General features: G+C 49.3%; 1 protein-coding gene across 1 annotated transcript in view; it reads left to right on the top strand.

The window, feature by feature from the left end:
• LOC147102401 (RNA-binding protein Musashi homolog 2-like) overlaps positions 1–20,679 on the top strand; it is a 269,465-nt gene that overhangs the window by 202,359 nt on the left and 46,427 nt on the right. The gene's annotated exons all lie outside the window — the stretch shown is intronic.

Here is a 20,679-nt window from a genome sequence, read left to right as displayed (position 1 = left end):
CAAGAGGGCAGAATTAGAGGAGCGCAGATATCTCAGGGGAATTGTGGGGCTGGAGGTGATTACAGAGATAGGGAGGGGCGAGGCCTGTAGAGTTTTGAAAACAAGGATGAGAATTTAAAAATGGAGGTGTTGCCGGACCAGGAGCCAGTGGAGGTCAACGAGCACATGGGTGATGGGCAAACGGGATTGGTGCGAGTTAGGACACGGGCAGCCGAGTTAAGGATGACACAATGGCAAAATACTGCCGATGCTGGAAATCTGAAATAACAACAGAAAATGCTGGAAACACTCAGCAGGTCAGGCAGCATCCGTGGAGAGAGAAAAAAACCAGAGTTAACGTTTCTGGTCGGTGACCCTTGGTCAGAGTTTTGGATGAGTTTAGTCTACAGAGGGTGGGGGATGGGAGGCCGGCCAGGAGTGAGTTGGAATAGTCGAGTCTGGAGGTAACAAAAGCGGGGATGAGGTTTTCAGCAGCAGTTGGGCTGAGGGAGGGGCGGAGACAGGCGATGTTGGGGGGGGGGGGGGTGAGAGTAGGAGGTCTTTGTGATGGAGTGGACGCCGAGGTTGTGAACAGGCTGGTTCTGAGGCAGTGGCCAGGGAGAGGGATGCAGTCGGTGGCTCGGGAAATGAGTTTGTGGCGGGAAGCGAAGACACTGACTTCAGTCTTCCCGATGTTTAATTGGAGGAAATTTTAGCTCATCCAAGGCTGGATGTCGGACATGTAGTCTGACAATACAGAGGCAGTGGAGGGGGTCGCGAGCCGGCGGTGCGGTAGAGCTGGGTGTCGTCAGCGTGCGTGTGAAACCTGGCTTTGTGTTTTCGGATGATGTCGCCAAGGGGCAGCATGTAGATGAGAAATAGGAGGGGGGCCAAGGACAGATCCTTGGGGGGGACTCCGGAAATAATGGTGTGGGGCGGGAAGAGAAGCCATTGCAGGAGATTCTCTGGCTACGACTAGATAGGTAAGAGTGGAACCAGGAGAGTGCAGTCCCACCCAGCTGGACAGCAGAGAAGAGGCGTTGGAGGAGGCTGGTGTGGTCAACCGTGTCGGAGGATGCAGACAGGTCAAGAAGGACGAGTGAGACGAGGAGCCTGTGAAGGAGAAGGGCAACTTTAACTTGTGGATTAGAAAACCAGAAATTAAATGTCAGTACGACGCAAGAACTAGTGGGCATTTTTAGATTTAAGTTGGGGGTTCCTGGGTGAGCACCACTCAAATAGTAATTACACTGTAGAATGCACATAAGAGGGCTGGGAGCCTGCATTCAATAAAAAAAAAATGTTTTCAAGTGTTGAAAGAGCTTTAGAAAAAATGTTAGATACATTTTGAAGGGAGGAAGTGTGAGTGAGATTGAACCCAAGCAGTTTCGCATGGTGGCTTACTGATAACTGCGCAAAACCATCCACGGGATTCCGAGATAGCAACTCTGATCTTTCCTACTCGCTCCATCACCTTGTCTCAGCCTATGTAGGTCAGTTCTAGGCTGTCTTTGGGAGCACCTTGTGCAGAGCCATGTCGTTTAGTATATTTAAATCCTTCGGTACCAATACATTGAAAGGAAAGACCACACTTCAGCGATCTGTTTTGGTGTTGTGCCAATGTGGTGGACGTGTGATACTTCGAACGGGCTTCAAACTGCCCTCACCGCTGCCACCCGCCCCCCCAGTAACAGGCCTGTAACTACCCACACTTCACCCTGCTGGTGGACAGCTCAAAGCACTTGGGACGGACAGAATCTGTAAATGTGTGTACCATCTACAAGATGCACTGCAGCAACTCGCCAAGGCTTCTTCGGCAGCTCCTCCCAAACCCGCGACCTCTACCACCTAGAAGGACAAGGGCAGCAGGCACCTGGGAACACCGCCACCTCCAAGTTCCCCTCCAAATCGCACACCATCCTAACTTGGAAATATATCATCGCTGGGTCAAAATCCTGGAACTCCCTCCCTGACAGCACTGTTGGGAGTACCTTCACCTCACGGACTGCAGCGGTTCAAGAAGGCGGCTCACCGCCACCTTCTCAAGGGGCAACTAGGGATGGGTAATAAATGCCGGCCTTGCCAGCGACGCCCACATCCCATGAGTGAATAAAAAAGAATGTGCAGCTTGGGTAGCTTTTCTACCGTCCCAGTGGATGCGGTCTGAAAATATCGCACGCCCACCATTATACTTTGCTGGAACAACAGCAAGAGAGTTTGGAATGGTTTGTTTGTGAGACAGGGGACATGTTATAGAGAAAGTGTTTGATATATTTCCTACTTTAATGCAGGAGCCACAAACAGTGTGTCGACTGAGACAGGTGAGGGAATATCAGACAGTGTTGTAGTGAGGGGCGTGCTACAGACAGTCTGTTTCCTTTGGTATCTCTGTTAATGAGGAGACCATGAGTAGTGTGCGATATTATCTGAGACTGCGTGGGCAGAGCTACCAGCGAGTATAAAATTCCTGCCCCTCTCTGTGTGACTTTACAATGCAGTCTCACCCGATACCTTTTAAATTACAAGGAACCTCATTTAAATTAGGTTCTCTTTTCTCAATTGAAAAAGCACAAGTGCCACAGGCAAAAGATGCCCTGGGCAGACATGTAATGGGACTCTGTCGGGGAGTGTGGGATTCTGAGCTAGCGCCAGTGAAGCACGAGTCTGTCTCGGGGTTGGTGGGGAGGGGGGAGGGTGGGGTAGAGTTGCTGCCAGGGGGCCCCCTCCGTGCACCTTCACGCAGGCCGAACAGTCAATTCTCCTCCTTTCGGATGAGACCGAGGCCCCATCTGCCCTCTCAGGTGGACGTAAAAGATACCACGGCTACTATTAGAGGAAGTGCAGGGGAGTTCTCCCCCGTGTCCTGGGCCAATATTTATTCCTCAATCAACATAACAGATTATCTGGTCATTATCACACTGCTGTTTATGGGAGCTTGCTGTGCGCAAATTGGCTAGCACGTTTTCCTACATTACAACAGTGACTACACTTCAAAAGTACTTCATTGCCTGTAAAGCGCTTTGAGACGTCCTGAGGGTGTGACAGGCGCTATAGAGATGCAAGCTCTGTCTGTCTCTCTGTCTGTCTGTCTCTCTCTGTCTGTCTGTCTCTCTGTCTGTCTGTCTCTCGGGCACCAACAGCTGTGTCCTGCCTGACATCCACTCTTGCCTTCCTGTCGCGCTTCAGTCAAATATCCTTGGTGATCTCGCAAAGGGAGCGTTCTTAAAGGGACAGCACCTTCATGCAAAAATGTTTTGCCTTACTTCTTTTTGTCCATTTCCTTACAAAAGTCTGCTGGACTCGGGGAGGTGGGTGGGGGCCGGCAATGTAAATCACACGGTGAATCACAGGTCAAGAAACAATTGTTGACAATGTTAAGTAGAGACTCTTCCCCCTGCACCAAATTAAAAAAGAAAAGGATCCACAAAAACATTTTAACTGGGCGAGGCCTCGCAAGAACTGAAAACTAGGGTCCTCTCGGTCTCCCACCGTAGCACCGGCAGATTGGCGGAACTCCCGGAGAACCAGCGTGAACGGCCCACCTTTAGCCGCCTCACCGGTAAAAGTTCCTTCAATTGCCTCATCGTGTCTGCCCTTCGATATCGCCGAAGACAGCCAGAATGTCTCTGACGCAAGAAAACTACTAGGCACTTGGTCTAAGCGTTAAACAAAGCTTTAATCAACTGTTCTACAACATGGAGGTCTAGTTGTGTCCTTCACTAGTTCCTGTTAAGAATGTCCTGCGCAAGCTGGGCCCGTGCCCGAGTATTTATACTCTCCCTGGGCACCGCCACCTGCAGGCCGCTCAGCATCACTTCACAAGTCTTTCATGAATGATCAATTCATGTCAGTCACCTCATGAGTCCTTCGGTGACTGAAGAGACCGACCGTTGCTCGGAATAAGTGTCTGCAGATTGAACAGTGGCTCCCGGAGACTCCGTGTTGGGAATCTTGTCATTTCAAGCCAGACATCAGCAATGCAACGGGCCTCATAGTTAGGAGGTGCCTTCATAGATCCCGCCTTGCTTTCATATCTTGGGCAAGTCGTTCCCACTTATGGACGTCAATTGTGCACGGTTTCAGAGTCACTTTTAAGCAGTCTTTGTACCTCTTTTGCTGACCATCGTGAAATTGCTTCCCGGTTGTCAATGCGCCTTAAAAGATCTTCTTTGGGATTTGTTCATCAGACATTCGCATCACATGACCTGACCATCGTACCCGTGCTTTGATGATCCAAGCATCAATGCTTGGCATGTCAGCTTCTTTAGGAACTTCATTGTCGGGGATCTTGTCTCATCATCTGATCTTCATTACACAGGGTTAGATAGAATTTTACAGCACAGAAACAGGCCATTCAGCCCAACAGGCCCATGCTGGTGTTTATGGTCCACACCGGCCTCCTCCCACTCTACTACCTCCCACCCTACAGGCATATCCTTTCACCCTCATGTGTTTATCTAGCTTCCCCTTAAATGTATCTGTGCTATTCACCTCAACTACTCCCAGGTTCCACATTCGAACCACTCTCTGGGTAAAGATTTGTCATCTCAGGCAGCAGGCCAATAGGACCTTTAAGAAATGTTCGGACAGGGGAGGATTCCATCTGCACCCTGTGACAAAATCATGTGCATTTCCCCCTCTGTCAGGAAAATTAATTTTTGCAAACCAACCAAAGAAATAGTAAGCATATGGCATGCTAATGCTGCCGGCACGGTATGTTGGCACCCTTGCCCCAGTGCCTGGCTGTGAGAGGGGCCACTCTTAGCCACATAAGAATGATAGAAGTCCCGGGGATCGCTGCTGTCTGTTTAAACTAAAGGGCGTAGCCAGGTGGCCCTATAGCACGGTGTGTTGGAGGATGGTCCGCATACTTTGGAGTGTTAGGTCAATGCCTTGAAGTCCCTCGATCAGGGCAGGCAAATGATGCGTTATGGCTTAGATCCACTTGGAATTCTGGCCTCTTGAGCATCCCCGATTTCCTTCACCCCACCATTGGGGGGCTGTGCCTTCAGCTGCCTGGGCCCTAAGCTCTGGAATTCCCTGCCTAAACCTCTCCGCCTCTCTCTCGCCTCCTCTAAGGTGCTGCTTAAAGCCTACCTCTCTGACCCCCTCATCTGTCCTAATTTCTCCTTATGTGGCTCGGTGTCAAATTTTGTTTGATAATCGCTCCTGTGAAGCGCCTTGGGACGTTTCTACTGTGTTAAAGGCTCTATATAAATGCAAGTTGTTGTTGAAAACCAGCATTCCACACCGTGCCATGCCAAGCCAAGCCTAATCGTTTGTCCTACCCTCGATCCTACCCCAGTCTGGCCTACACACAACTCTAGTCCCACTTGACTCTTGACACCCTCCGAAGTAGAAGCTCAGTTTCATCCCAGAGGTCAAAAGGACAATTATTGCTGCACACTATCCACTCACTCGGAATGCAAACAGCAGTTCTGTTTATGAAATAGTTATTTTTCCCAGTTTGAGATTAATTGCTGTCTCGGCCGCTGTTCGCAAATCATTGTCATGACATCATAGAATGATACAGCACAGTACGAGGCCATTCGGCCCGTTGTGCCTGTGCCGGCTCTTTGAAAGAGCTGTCCAATTCGTCCCGCCCTTTCCCCGTAGCCCTGCAATTTTTTTTCCTTTTCAAGTATTTATCCAATTCCCTTTTGAAAGTTACTGTTGAATCTGCTTCCACCGCCCTTTCAGGCAGCGCATTCCAGATCACAACAACTCGCTGCGTAAAAAATATTCTCCTCGGCTCCCCTCTGGTTCTTTTGCCAATGACCTTAAATCTGTGTCCTGAGGTTACCGACCCTCCTGCCAGTGGAAACAGTTTCTCCCAATCTACTTGATCAAAACCCCTTCATCATTTTGAACAACACTATTAAATCTCCCCTGAACCTTCTCTGCTCTAAGGAGAACAACCCCAGCATAGGAACAGGAGGAGGCCAATTAGCCCCTCGAGCCTGTTCGGCCATTCAGTGAGATCATGGCTGATCTGTGGCCTAACTCCATATACTCGCCTTTGCCCCATATCGGGTAGTACCTTGGGTTAACAAAGCATGTGTGAGCAGCAATGCCTTACGAGTGTCTCCAGGAGATGGGACTTCCTTGCACTGAAAGAAAGAAAGAAAGAAAGACTGACTTGCATTTATATAGCGCCTTTCACGACCACTGGACGTCTCAAAGCACTTTACAGCCAATTAAGTGCTTTTTAAAGTGTCGTCACTGCTGTAATGTGGGAAATGCGGCAGCCAATTTGCACACAGCAAGCTCCCACAAACAGCCAGGTGATAATGACCAGATAATCTGTTTTTAGTGATGTTGGTTGAGGGATAAGTATTGGCCCAGGACACCGGGGAGAACTCCCCTGCTCCTCTTCGAAATAGTGCCATGGGATCTTTTACATCCACCTGAGAGGGGCAGACGGGACCTTGGTTTAACGTCTCATCCGAAAGACGGCACCTCTGACAGCGCGGGGCTCCCGCAGCACTGCACCGGGAGTGTCAGCCTGGATCAATGTGCTCAAGTCTCTGGAGTGGGACTTGAACCCACAACCTTCTGACTCAGAGGCGAGGGTGCTGCCCACTGAGCCACGGCTGACACCGAGAACAGAGGCTGCTGGTCCTGAGACACACGATGGGTGTAATATGCCAATGGCGGATGGGAAGACTTGTAGATTATGCAAATCATGCCAAGCAGTGGCCCCTAACTGCACCGTTTAGGCACGGCGCTATGGAACCCTCTTGGATCGGTGGAGCGATGGCCTTTTTAAGTGGGTGATATTTTAATACGGGCAACTGTTAGCAAGGAGACTGTGGTGCTGTTTCCATGGCTACGGAGATCGTCTCATTTGGTTTACAGATGAGCAATGACTACCCAATTAGAGAGGTCTAAAAATAATGCAACCGTTTGTTGCAGATTAGTCATTAATATTAATGAGCGAGCTGTCAAAACTGTTGTAAACATTTGATGTAAATTCAGTTAGCCGTGGCAATGGTAGCACAGGGTTCGTTACAGAGCACAAAATAAATAGATTGCACGTCCAACTGATTCAGTTTATTACCTCACCCTTTCCATATATAATATATATATATAATATATCCCTCTACCATATAAGCTTTTCACCTATAAAGCCATGGTTGGAGGATTTCACTGGTATGAATACATGACAGCTGATGACTATTGTAAATCCCCCCCACCCACCCCCTTCAACTGGTTCACTAATGGCCGTCAGAAAAAGGGAGCCTGTCCACCCCTACCCAGTCCGGCCTATACATGACTCCAGTCCCACACCACGCCTGTCGACCGTGGCTCAGTGGGTAGCACTCTCGCCTCTGAGTCAGAAAGTCGTGGGTTCGAGCCCCCGCTCCAGGGACTTGAGCACAACGTTCCAGGCTGATACTCCCAGGGCAGTGCTGAGGGAGGCGCCGTCTTTCGGATGAGACGTTAAACCGAGGCCCCGTCTGTCCTCTCAGGTGGACGTAAAAGATCCCATGGCCACTATTTCGACGAAGAGCAGGGGAGTTCTCCCCGGTGTCCTGGGCCAATATTTATCCCTCAATCAACATCACTAAAACAGATTACAGGAAACTTTCTGGTATCCGGCACTGACGGGACCGAGCTGGTGCCGTACCATCAAAACTGCCGTAGAAACCAGCGCTAATGCTAAAACATACGGAGCTTTTGAGCTGCGTTTGAATCAACAAAACCCTGTTGCTTAACAGCTTCAAAACAGTCGGCCGTAGCTTAAAAGCGTCTCTGTAGCTAAGCAACAGCTGCAGCTAGACCTTGCAGAGCCTGACTGGAAAAAAAAAGCAGTGAGAAGTAAAAAAAACTTATAGGAAACGGCTCCTGAATTTTGCTGGTAGATAGAGCTTTCCGGACATTTAACCTCCGGTTAAACGAAAGTTTCCTGTATCTGGTCATTATCACATTGCTGTTTGTGGGATCTTGCTGTGTGCAAATTGGCTGCCGCGTTTCCTACAACAGTGACTACACTTCAAATAGTACTTCATTGGCTGCAAAGCCCTTTGGGACGTCCTGAGGTCGTGAAAGGCGCTATATAAATGCAAATCTTTCTTTATTGTGCTTGATTCTTAATGCCCTCTGAAATCGCCAAGCAAGCCATTCCTTTGTAAAAAAAAAACAGTCGCTATTTCTCAAGGAGAAGGTCCATCTCTGCCACCTTCTCAGGGCTACTATTGGTTGGACGATAAGTTAGGCAGCACCCACATCCTGAGAGCAAATAAAAACCGATAGGACCATAATCTCCTTAATCAGTGTGACAGTAGATGCGGATAACAGAGCAGATCCACTCATTAAGCTTTTCAGGCCCCACATCACAGTCTGAGTTAACGCGCTTTGTCCTACATCGTGTGATGTGTCTCTCTCTCTCTCTCTCTCGTTTCACTGAGGCTCTGTTTGGCAGTAACATTTCTTGCCTCCACTCGCATCTCGGAGCAACAACAGACAAGGAGTTAGGTCAGAAATAACAACAGAGAACGCTGGAAAAACTCAGCAGGCCAGGCAATATCCGTGGAGAGAGAAACAGAGTCAATGTTTCAGGTCGAAACCCTTCGCCCTCGACCTGAAACGTTAACTCTGTTTCTCTCCACCGATGCTGCCCTGGCCTGCTGAGTTTTTCCAGCGTTTTCTGTTGTTATTTCGGATTTCCAGCATCCGCAGTATTTTGCCATCGAGTTAGGTCAGTCCCAGCTCTCTGCCGGTGTCACTCCGAGGCAGGCTGGGGAGCCCCTAGCGTTCCCTTTGCTTGATGCCCCCTTTCCCTCCTGTAGGTCATTTGGCCCCTCGAGCCTGCTCCGCCATTCAATAAGATCATGGCTGATCTGATCTTGGCCTCAACTCCACTTCCCTGCCCACTCCCCATAACCCTCGACTCCCTTATCGTTCAAAAATCTGTCTATCTCCACCTTAAATATATTCAATGACCCAGCCTCCACAGCTCTCTGGGGAAGAGAATTCCAAAGATTCACCACCCTCAGAGAAGAAATTCCTCCTCATTTCTGATTTAAAAGGGTGCCCCCTTATTCTGAAATTATGCCCCCTAGTTCTAGATTCCCCCACAAGGGGAAACATCCTCTCTGCATCTACCCTGTCAAGCCCCTTCAGAATCTTAAATGTTTCAATAAGATCACTTCTCATTCTTCTAAACTCCAATGAGTATTGGCCCAACCTGCTGAACCTTTCTTCATAAGACAACCCCTTCATCTCCGGAATCAACCTCGTGAACCTTCTCTGAACTGCCTCCAATGCAAGTATATCCCTCCTTAAATAAGGAGACCAAAACTGTCTCCAGGTGTGGTCTCACCAACGCCCTGTACAGTTGTAACAGGACTTCCCTACTTTTATACTCCATTCCCTTTGCAATAAAGGCCAACACTCCATTTGCCTTCCTAATTACTTGCTGTACCTGCATGCTAACTTTTTGTGATTCATGTAGAAGGACCCCCAGATCCCTCTGTACCTCAGCATTTTGTAATCTCTCCCCATTTAAATAATAATTTGCTTTTTTATTTTTCCTACCAAAGTGGATAACCTCGCATTTTCCCACATTATACTCCATCTGCCAGATTTTTGCCCATTCACTTAGCCTATCTATATCCCTTTGGGGATTCTTTGCGTTCTCCACACAATTTGCTTTCCCACCTATTTTTGTATCATCAGCAAATTTGGCTACATTACACTCAGTCCCTTCATCCAAGTCATTAATATAGATTGTAAATAGTTGAGGCCCCAGCACTGATCCCTGCGGCATCCCACTAGTTACAGTTTGCCAACCTGAAAATGACCCATTTATCCCGACTCTCTGTTTTCTGTTAGTTAGCCAATTCTCTATCCATGCTAGTATATTACCCCCAACCCCATGAGCTCTTGTGTAGAAACCTTTTATGTAGCACCTTATCGAATGCCTTCTGGAAATCCAAATACACAAAATCTACTGGTTCCCCTTTATCCACCCTGCTCGTTACAATCCTCAAAGAACTCCAGCAAATTTGTCAAACCTGATTTCCCTTTCAGAAAACCATGCTGACTCTGCTTGACTATATTATGATTTTCTAAATGTCCTGCTACCACTTCCTTAATGATGGACTCCAGCATTTTCCCAATGACAGATGTTAGGCTAACTGGTCGATGGTTGCCTGCTTTCTGTCTCCCTCCTTTCTTAAATAGGGGCGTTACATTTGCGGTTTTCCAGTCCGCTGGCTCCACTCGAACCTCCTCCCATCTTAGATGAGGAAAGACGGGAGGAGGCTCGAGTGGAGCATAAACGCCGGCATGGACTGGTTGGGCCGAATGGCCTGTTTCTGTGCCATATATCCTGTGTAATTCTATGGAATACAACTGGTTCCCAGGCCCAGAGTGATCACTTTCGGCCCTCTGAGCTGCCTGCGTGGCTGTGGGCTTCTGACTGACCCTGAGAGCACTCCGGCCCCCAAGAAAACAACCCCGACAATTCCCCGGCCTGGAGAGTCCAGCTCCGGCCCTGCAGACCGCCCGAGCGACTGCGTGGCTCCTGACCCTCCCAGGAACGCTCTCCGCACCACAGGCACTGCCCACACTCAGTGGTTTGCCCTCGGTTCCTCCACATCAAGTCCCCAAACAGCTCGACAGACCGTGCCCTGCAATGGGTGAGAGGGCCAATTTAAGATTAAAATTCACGGTCTTATGAAGAACATAAGAATTTTAAGAATAAAAGTCCATTAGGCCTGATAGATCAGACCTTCTCCCTTCCACCACCCCCAGCTCCTTCCCCGCCCCTCCTTTTCCGCTTATCCCAGTTTCTGATCATTCCAAACTATAGTCGAGAGCTCAGAGTTAAGTTAAAGCACTAATCCAACCTGAGGGGCCAGATAAACTGCTCTGGCTATTCATGGTATCCTCAGCGACCCTGCTACAATTGAGTCCTCTAATTAACTGCGAAGATGTACATTATCGGTATATAACCCAGCACAATAATGATTTATCCTTTCTGTTAACTGGATCCAAACGAGTGAACTAGGAAACGGGAAATACACAAACTGTGCCAAATAAAAAAAATATCAAATGCAGTGAGCAGTGAGTCTGAGGCAGTAATTTAATCTCCTGTTCCCAGGAGGGATCACAGAGGGGATGGCGTCTGTCTGGCAGAGGGATTACTGCCAGTAATTCGCTGACACACATCAGCATTGTTTATATTATATATGGAGTTTTTAAATAGCTCTCGACAGTAGCTGCTTCTTTTCATGTCATGGGTCAGTTCAGAATGAGGTAGGAGCTTAGAGAGTATTGCACCGTGGTGTAGGGCCTTGCAGGATATTATATTGTGCTGTGGAACCTCTCCGGATATCAGGCTGCAGTGTAGAGCCCTGTCAGGATATCAGGCTGCAGTGTAGGCCCCGTCAGGATATCAGGCTTCAGTGTAGGCCCTGTCAGGATATCAGGCTTCAGTGTAGGCCCTGTCAGGATATCAGGCTTTAGTGTAGGCCCTGTCAGGATATCAGGCTGCAGTGTAGGGCCCTGTCAGGATATCAGGCTGCAGTGTAGGCCCCGTCAGGATATCAGGCTTCAGTGTAGGCCCTGTCAGGATATCAGGCTTCAGTGTAGGCCCTGTCAGGATATCAGGCTTCAGTGTAGGCCCTGTCAGGATATCAGGCTTCAGTGTAGGGCTCTGTCAGGATATCAGGCTGCAGTGTAGGCCCTGTCAGGATACCCGGCTTCAGTGTAGGCCCTGTCAGGATATCAGGCTTCAGTGTAGGGCTCTGTCAGGATATCAGGCTTCAGTATAGGCCCTGTCAGGATATCAGGCTTCAGTGTAGGGCCCTGTCAGGATATCAGGCTGCAGTGTAGGCCCTGTCAGGATATCAGGCTTCAGTATAGGCCCTGTCAGGATATCAGGCTGCAGTGTAGGGCCCTGTCAGGATATCAGGCTGCAGTGTAGGCCCTGTCAGGATATCAGGCTAAAGTATAGGCCCTGTTAGGATATCAGGCTTCAGTGTAGGGCCCTGTCAGGATATCAGGCTACAGTGTTGGCCCTGTCAGGATATCAGGCTGCAGTGTAGGGCCCTGTCAGGGTATCAGGCTGCAGTGTAGGCCCTGTCAGGATATCAGGCTGCAGCGTAGGCCCTGTCAGGATATCAGGCTGCAGTGTAGGCCCTGTCAGGATATCAGGCTTCAGTGTAGACCCTGTCAGGATATCAGGCTTCAGTGTCGGCCCTGTCAGGATATCAGGCTTCAGTGTAGGCCCTGTGAGGATATCAGGCTTCAGTGTAGGCCCTGTGAGGATATCAGGCTTCAGTGTAGGCCCTGTGAGGATATCAGGCTTCAGTGTTGGCCCTGTCAGGATATCAGGCTTCAGTGTAGGCCCTGTCAGGATATCAGGCTTCAGTGTAGGCCCTGTCAGGATATCAGGCTTCAGTGTAGGCCCTGTGAGGATATCAGGCATCAGTGTAGGCCCTGTGAGGATATCGGGCTTCAGTGTAGGCCCTGTCAGGATATCAGGCTTCAGTGTAGGCCCCTATGATGGGAGGGAGGAGGAAAACTCAATGGCAGGAGTTGTCTAATTCCGTCCCCTGTTTTTTTTCTCCTGCAGTACTGACTCGGATGCTGGGAATCAGTGTAACACAGAGTTACCAACTCTGGTTGGAGGTATTCCTGGAGGTTTTACCACAGGACCTCCCTCCACCACCCAGTCAAACAGCCTTTGTTTCCAAACATCTCCAAAATTTTTATAACCGAGAAACGAAAGTGTTCAAAGAAATTGGGGAGGGTGGGGGAAACGCAAAATATTTTTTGACGCCCCTATGATTTTTTGCAGCAGTGTCCGGGGAGATTTACCTTTAATTCCTGGAGACTCCAGGGCAATCCTGGAGGGTTGGCGACCCTAGAGCAGTGTGTGATGGTGGGGGGGGGGGAAGAGAGAAAACGTTAGAGAGTTAAAAAAAAAACAGATGGACCGGATTCACACACAAGATAAAATCCCTTTCAACCAAGCGCCAATTCCCTCGGGGAAAGAAAGATTGCTCGGAAGATGCAGCAGGTTTGAAAAAGTAATTTTGCGTTTGGATTTTGTCAAAGCAATGTGTAAGTTGTCTGATAATGTGGTGTCTCAATTACCAACAAACTCCCACGCAACTCGACATATCCAAATATTTGCCCTTTTTAAAAAAAATACATAAAGGAAAAATGGCTTGCAGCTTCCCGTTGAGACACTTAAAAGCACCCGCTACGCCGACATCCTATTCTTGTGCTGCTGCCTGGATTGTTTGACAGCTCGACATCATAACAGTTTCTGAGACTCGGTTTGCTCGGAGAGTGCGTTGAGTTTTAGACAAGTACGATCACACGAGACGGGCGGGCAGGCAAAGACCAGCTGGTCCATCAAGCCTGCCCCCGCACCGCTAGCCACCTCTTCCTGGCCCATCTCCCACAGCCATGTGATCGCTCTCCTGGGAGAGGCAAAGGAGAAAAAAAAACCAGAGGAAAAAGCCCCATGGCCAATGAGGGGGTGGGGGGGGAAATACACTGGAAAATTCCTCTCCGGGCCCCCCCCCCCCCTACCTTGGACGATCGAAACCAGTCCAGGGGATCACGTGGAGCAAGTAAGGCACTGTGGCGAAAGGCCAAGTAAAAGGCCTTCATTAGCCGAGGCATAGATATAAGAGCAGGGAGGTTATGATGGAGCTGTACAAAACGCTAGTTAGGCCACAGCTGGAATACTGTGTGCAGTTCTGGTCGCCACACTATAGGAGGGATGTGATTGGAGATTCACCAGGATGTTACCTGGGCTGGAGCGCTTCAGTTATGAAGAGACTGGACAGGCTGGGGTTGTTTTCCTTAGAGCAGAGAAGGCTGAGGGGGGACCTGATTGAGGTGTACAAAATTATGAGGGGCATAGATAGGGTAGATAGAAAGGAACTTTTCCCCTGAGTAGAGGGGTCAATAACCAGGGGCATAGTTTCAAGGTAAGAGGCAGGAGGTTTAGAGGGGATTTGAGGAAAAACATTTTCACCCAGAGGGTGGTTGGAACCTGGAACTCACTGCCTGAAAGGGTGGTCGAGGCAGGAACCCTCACAACATTCAAGAAGCATTTAGATGAGCACTTGAAACACCATAGCATACAAGGCTACGGACCAAGTGCTGAAAAATGGGATTAGAATAGACAGGGCTTGATGGCCGGTGCAGACACGATGGGCCGAAGGGCCTCTTTCTGTGCTGTATAACTCTATGAGGCTGTCACGAAAGCCCAGGCAGGGGGAAACGGGACAGGGACAGACCTGACATTTGTTTGTTGTTAAGGATCTTAATTAGTAACATGAGAGACTTTGAATAGCTCCTTTCTCGCCTAATTAGCAACATGCACAGAGAACCATTCGAACTCCCAAGGACACAGAACCATTAACACTCACCTCAGAGATGGATTCAAACCACAGCAGCCTTTCATAATGATTAAAGATGAGCTGGGGCCGCCTTTTTGTGTGGTGACCCCATAATTGTGAAGTAGCTCTCGCCGAAATGGGGCTGGATTTTTTTTTTTGAGTCAAGCTGAACCAATTCTGCAAGTAATAAATAACAGGACTCGATCTGTGATGCTATTATCTTGCAATCAGCCAGGCCTGATTAGCAATAACATGGAAGACATGACTCTTGATTAGAAATTGACAAAGAGATTACGGGAGCCAAAAAATACATTTTGTAAAAAAAAGTAAATAAGTGAGCTGGGAAGCAAATTGTCCCCATGTGTTAGAGAGAGACTGAAAGGAAGCACTGCATTAATATTGTGTCCAATTCTGGGCACCGCACTTTAGGAAGGATGTCAAGACCTTGGAGAGGGTGCAGAGGAGATTTACCAGAATGGTTCCAGGGATGAGGGACTTCAGTTACGTGGAGAGACTGGAGAAGCTGGCGTTGTTCTCCTCAGAGTAGAGAAGGTTAAGAGGAGATTTGATGGAGGTGTTCAAAATCATGAGGGGTTTTGATCGAGTAAATAAGGAGAAACTGTTTCCAGTGGCAGAAGGGTCGGTAACCAGAGGACACAGATTGAAGGTGATTGAAAAGAAAAAAAAGAAAGCATTTTATTCAACACAGGGCATATTCAAGCTGAGGCTGTTCTCCTTAGAGCAGAGAAGGTTAAGAGGAGATTTGTTAGAGGTGTTTAAAATTGCAAACATAAAGAACATAAGAAATATGAGCGGGAGTCGGCCATTTGGCCCCTCGAGCCTGCTCCGCCATTCAATAAGATCATGGCTGATCTTCTACCTCAACTCCACTTTCCTGCACTATCCCCATATCCCTTGATTCCCTTAATATTCAACAAAGCATTTAGATAAAGAAAAAAAGGAAAGACTTGCATTTCTATAGCGCCTTTCACGACCACCAGACGTCTCAAAGTGCTTTACAGCCAATGAAGTACTTGTGAAGTGTCGTCACTGTTGTAATGTAGGAAACACGGCAGCTAATTTGCGCACAGCAAGCTCCCACAAGCAGTAATGTGATAATGACCAGATAATAGAAACATAGAAGATAGGAGCAGGAGTAGGCCATTCAGCCCCTCGAGCCTGCTCCGCCATTCAATGCGATCATGGCTGATCATCCAAATTCAGTACCCTGTCCCTGCCTTCTCCCCATATCCCTTGATCCCTTTAGCCTTAAGAAATATATCCAACTCCTTCTTGAATATATTTAATGAATTGGCCTCCACTGCCTTCTGTGGCAGAGAATTCCACAGGTTCACCACTCTCTGGGTGAAGAAATTCCTCCTCATTTCTGTCCTAAATGGCTTACCCCTTATCCTTAGACTGTGACCTCTGGTTCTGGACTCCCCGACCATCGGGAACATCCTTCCTGCATCTAGTCTGTCCAGTCCTGTCAGAATTTTATAAGTTTCAATGAGATCCCCTCTCATTCTTCTAAACTTCAGCGAGTATAAGCCCAATCGACCCAATCTCTCCTCATACGTCATTCCTGCCATCCCAGCTATCAGCCTGCTGAATCTGTTTTTAGTGATGTTGATTGAGGGATAAATATTTTCCAGGACACCGGGGAGAACTCCCCTGCTCTTCTTTGAAATAGTGCCAATGATTGGCAAAAGAACCAGAGGTGAAATATGTAAACACCTTTTTTTTCTCGCCGCGAATTGTTGTGATCTGGAGCGCGCTGCCTGAAAGGGCGGTGGAAGCAGATTCAATAGTGAACTTTCCCAAAAAGAGAATTGGATGAATACCTGAAGGGAAAAAATTCACTGGGCTATGGGGAAAGAGCGGGAATAATTGAACAGCTGCTGGTGGCACCAGCACCGTGGCAGTGCAGGGCTTCCGTCTGGCCCAGCACCAACTCGCGCCATCCCAAATCATCTCCAGCGTTTCCCCCCCCCCCCCCCACATCTGCCTGGCGAGGGGCCGGCGTTGTGGGCCAGTCTGACCGAAGAGTAGATCTTTATCGCCTAAGCCGTTCTTCCTTGACGAGCCGCGCTAATGCCTCTTGTAGGGCAGGTACGCCTGCACCATTCGGGTGTGTCAGCAGCAGGATAGGCGGAGCTGATGGGACTTCCAGCATGGGGCGCCGTCCCCCCCCCCCCCCCCAGCCAAGCCTCTTAACTCGCACCAAGTCCTGTTCACCCATCACCCCTGTGCTCTCTGACCTACATTGGCACCCGGTCAAGCAGCGCCTCGATTTCAATATTCTCATCCTTGTTTTCAAATCCCTCCATGGCCTCGCCCCTCCCTATCTCTGTAATCTCCTTCAGCCGCACAACCCCCCGAGATATCTGCACTCCTCAAATTCTGCCCTCTTGAGCATCCCTGATTATAATCGCTCAACCATTGGCGGCCATGCCTTCTGTTGCCTAGGTCCTAGACTCTGGAATTCCCTCCCTAAACCTCTCCGCCTCGCTACCTCTCTCTCCTCCTTTAAGACGCTCCTTAAAACCTACCTCTTTGACCAAGCTTTTGGTCACCTGCCCTAATACCGTGGCTCGGTGTCAAATTTTTTGTCTTAAAATACTCCTGTGAAGCGCCTTGGGACGTTTTACTATGTTAAAGGCGCTATATAAATACAAGTTGTTGTTGTGAAGTCAGGACTGACTGGGAACGGGCGGAGGCAACAGCCACAATACTCCCCCCCCCCCCCCCCCACCCAATGTCCACTTTAAGCTGTGCGGCCACGCAGCGCTCTGGAGCTCCCACGCAGCCGGCTCACTGGCTCTTAAATGGGAAAAACCGCACATGCGCGGTATTTTGAATGGGACCCGCAGCCCCTTAAAAGGGGGCTGCGCACCCAAAAAAGCAGGGAACATTGCCCCTACCCCCAGTTGGAATTCCGTATCCAAGCCAGAGAGGGGCCGATACCCCAAGTAAATTCCCCCCCCCCTCCCTCCCTCCAACCCTGCTCGGATTGTACCATTCCTGCCCCAGAATATTGGGGGTTTGGGGGGGTGGGGGGCATTTCGGGGCTTTGGATTCCGATCAGTAGAACTGCCGGAACTGGCCAGTTTCTGACAGGTGGCACACCGGCGAGAGTGGTGAAGCCACTGTAATGGTAGATGCCTGTTTGTTACAGGTCATTAGTTGGTTGTAATGAGTCGTGTAATGTCGCTTTGAGGCTGATAATGATCCAGAGGGGACGTACGGCTAAAATGAGGGCATTTCTCTTCCACTTGAGCTCTGAACAGCTTTCTGATGGAGTAAGCGAACATCGCAGCAACCGTCGGGGAGTGGAGGGGGGAAATTCGCCTCCGCCACTGAAGACACTGGAAAAGAAAACCGGACACGAAATGGGCTCCCGATTGGCTGTGAGCGCATTTCGTTCGACGGGCGGAGACCAGTTTCATCAATGAGTCTTAGAAATTTTTCTTTAACAGTGCTTCAAGCAATCTGGGAGAAAAGCAGCTTAACCCTTAACGGACCAGCCATGGATAGATGGATACTTACAGCACGGAAGGAGGCCATTCGGCCCGTCGTGCCTGTGCTGGCTCTTTGAAAGAGCCGTCGTGCTCAGTCCCAACATCCTCGCGTTTTGTCGGTAACCCTGTGAGTTCCTCATCCTCGAGAACCCGTCCAACTCCCTTTTAAAATCATTGATGGAATCAGCTTCCATCAGGTCGAGCGTTCCAGATCCCGACAACTCTCTGAGTGAAAACATTTCTCCTCATCTCCCCCCTAGATCTTTTTCCAATGATGTTGAATCAATGACCTCTGGTTATTGACCCGCTCACCAGACATTTGTCATTTTGGGTTTTTTATGGCGTTCAGTCATCTCCCCTTCCTCCCCACACTTCCTGAGCTGAGAGAGTCGTCGCCATTTTGCTGCCATGGCCCTCGGCGCAATTACAGACCGGGATCCCAAACTGTCAGCAACTCCCGCGCAACTTCTACTGATCTTTGAGACTTCTCCGCACCCAGGAACTACGGCCCACGACTTAAAAAGGGACTAATTACCTCATTTTAAAAAAAATGTTAAAAAGGGAGGTAAAATTTGGCCTGTGCTGTCTAACTTCAAACCTGCATTGCTGGGGAATTGGGGGAGGGGGGCAACAAGCCAAGGTGTCGCAGGAATCCCTCGCAGGGTAACAAGGAAACTGGTGAGGAAATCATGTAATTTTACAGTTGGATTTTACACGTTACCTGTTGGGGAAGAAAACCTTTAGATTGGCACTGAAAGCACTGATGGGCAGCGGACGGTTTGGTTAGTGTCTCCCGGGCTTATGGGTGAATATGATTCAAGCGTATTACACACAGCTCAGAGAACCCGCATCAGTACTGTATTCCTTCTCAACTCTAGGTCAATCTCAGGCTCTCTTTTTATATAAGAACATAAGAAGCAGGAGTAGGCTATATGGCCCCTCGAGCCTGCACCGCCATTCAATAAGATCGTGGCTGATCTTCTACATCAACTCCACTTTCCCCATATCCCTTGATTCTCTTAGTGCCCAAGAAACTATCAATCTCAGTCTTCAATATACTCAATGACTGAGCATCCATAACCCTCTGGGGTAGAGAATTCCAGACACTCCCCCCTCTGAGTAAAGGATGCTTGAGTGGGCTGACATAATGGCCCACTGGATTACACGCTCTGCGTGGTGGTACTAGGCCATGCAGAGCAGAAGGCCCTAGGCTTGATCCCCTAGTCTGCACTATGCTAGCAGATCTTGGGGCAGGGCAGCAGTTGGGGGTGCTACAATTGGCCTTAATGCTTCTGGACTAGGGAAGGTGATGGAGGTTGAGTGGGGCGAAGCCAGGACTCCTGCTCCTGATCACTAGCTGGTGATTGTGTATGTGTGGACATTAGTTGAGGGTGCGATTGAGCTGGGCTATCTTGCCCTGCATAGGTGAGTAGCCATTGTCCAGACTCTCACACATGAAGAATGGTCACATGGGCATGGTGCCAGATGTCAATCAGCACCCATGGAAATGTACTCCAACAAGACTCCGCACCTTCAGGAGAGATGGGACGGTAAAACTGGGGTGGAGGTAGAAGGGACTCTGCTGGTCTGGAATTAAATATTTTCTCGGGTTTTCTCCCTATACTGCACCAGCAATGGCCAAAGTATTTCCCTTGGCATAGTTGTGCCAGTGTGTTGCTTTGGTTTCTGCCAGTCACTGTGCCAACGATTACATTGCACAGCCCTCTCTTTATCCTTGTATGCTACAGAAGCACAGTCTGTTTTTCGTTTACACTCCTTGTCCCACCTCTTCTCTCCTGCCCTGCACCTACACTCCACCTTTGTTCGGCGGACAGGAGACCACAGCTCCTGGCCACTCCCAATCCCAGTCCTCAAGAGGTGTGTCTGAGTGGCCCAAGGCAGGGAGTTCCATGGGCTGGTTTCCTGGGCTGGTTTGGTCCAGCCCCAGGCTCCCTACTACAAAAACTAGTACTCTAAGGTGGTCCTTATGATGGCCTGGGGAGGACTACTTGTAGCCTTCCTCCCCTTTCCCTATGCCCCTTGGTGGACCTGCTACTCCATGTCTCTCTGGCTCTCCACTCACAGCTGTGAAATGATGCTGGAGCAGACATAGAAACCTAGAAGATAGGAGCAGGAGTAGGCCATTCGGCCCCTCGAGCCTGCTCTGCCATTCAATGAGATCATGGCTGATCATCCAAATTCAGTACCCTGTCCCTGCCTTCTCCCCATATCCCTTGATCCCCTTAGCCTTAAGAAATATATCTAACTCCTTCTTGAATATATTTAATGAATTGGCCTCAACTGCCTTCTGTGGTAGAGAATTCCACAGGTTCACCACCCTCTGGGTGAAGAAATTCCTCCTCATCTCAGTCCTAAATGGCTTACCCCTTATCGTTAGAATGGACAATGTTACCTCTCCTCTTGCTGCCCGATGAGAGAAAGCAAAGGAATACTAACTGGAGGCAAGTCTCAACCCAGAGCTGGTGAAAGGACTTATATAGTTTTAGCACAAGTGTTACTCCTGTGGGTTTTAACCTCTGTGGCAAATTTGGAACCCGGTGCTCACCATGTACACGACTGCTGGCACAGATGCACGTCCCATTACTCCTTGGGTGTACATTTGTAGCTTCCCCCACTTGGGCAGTAAACTGGCGAAGCGGATCGAAGCCGCTTATAAGGAAGGGGCAGGCAACCCTGTGCCAGCGGTTTACCAGCCAAGCGAGGAAGGTGGAACTTGCCCTGCTTGCTGCCGTGTGTAGCAGCATCCTCCCCCCCTGCAGAGCAGCCCACGAGCAGGGCACAGCCTG

This window comes from Somniosus microcephalus, chromosome 22, assembly GCF_052327205.1.
Source record: "Somniosus microcephalus isolate GS21.2 chromosome 22, FLI_Smic_1.0, whole genome shotgun sequence".
NCBI lineage: Eukaryota > Metazoa > Chordata > Chondrichthyes > Squaliformes > Somniosidae > Somniosus > Somniosus microcephalus.
This window is presented reverse-complemented; position numbering and strand designations above follow the sequence as displayed.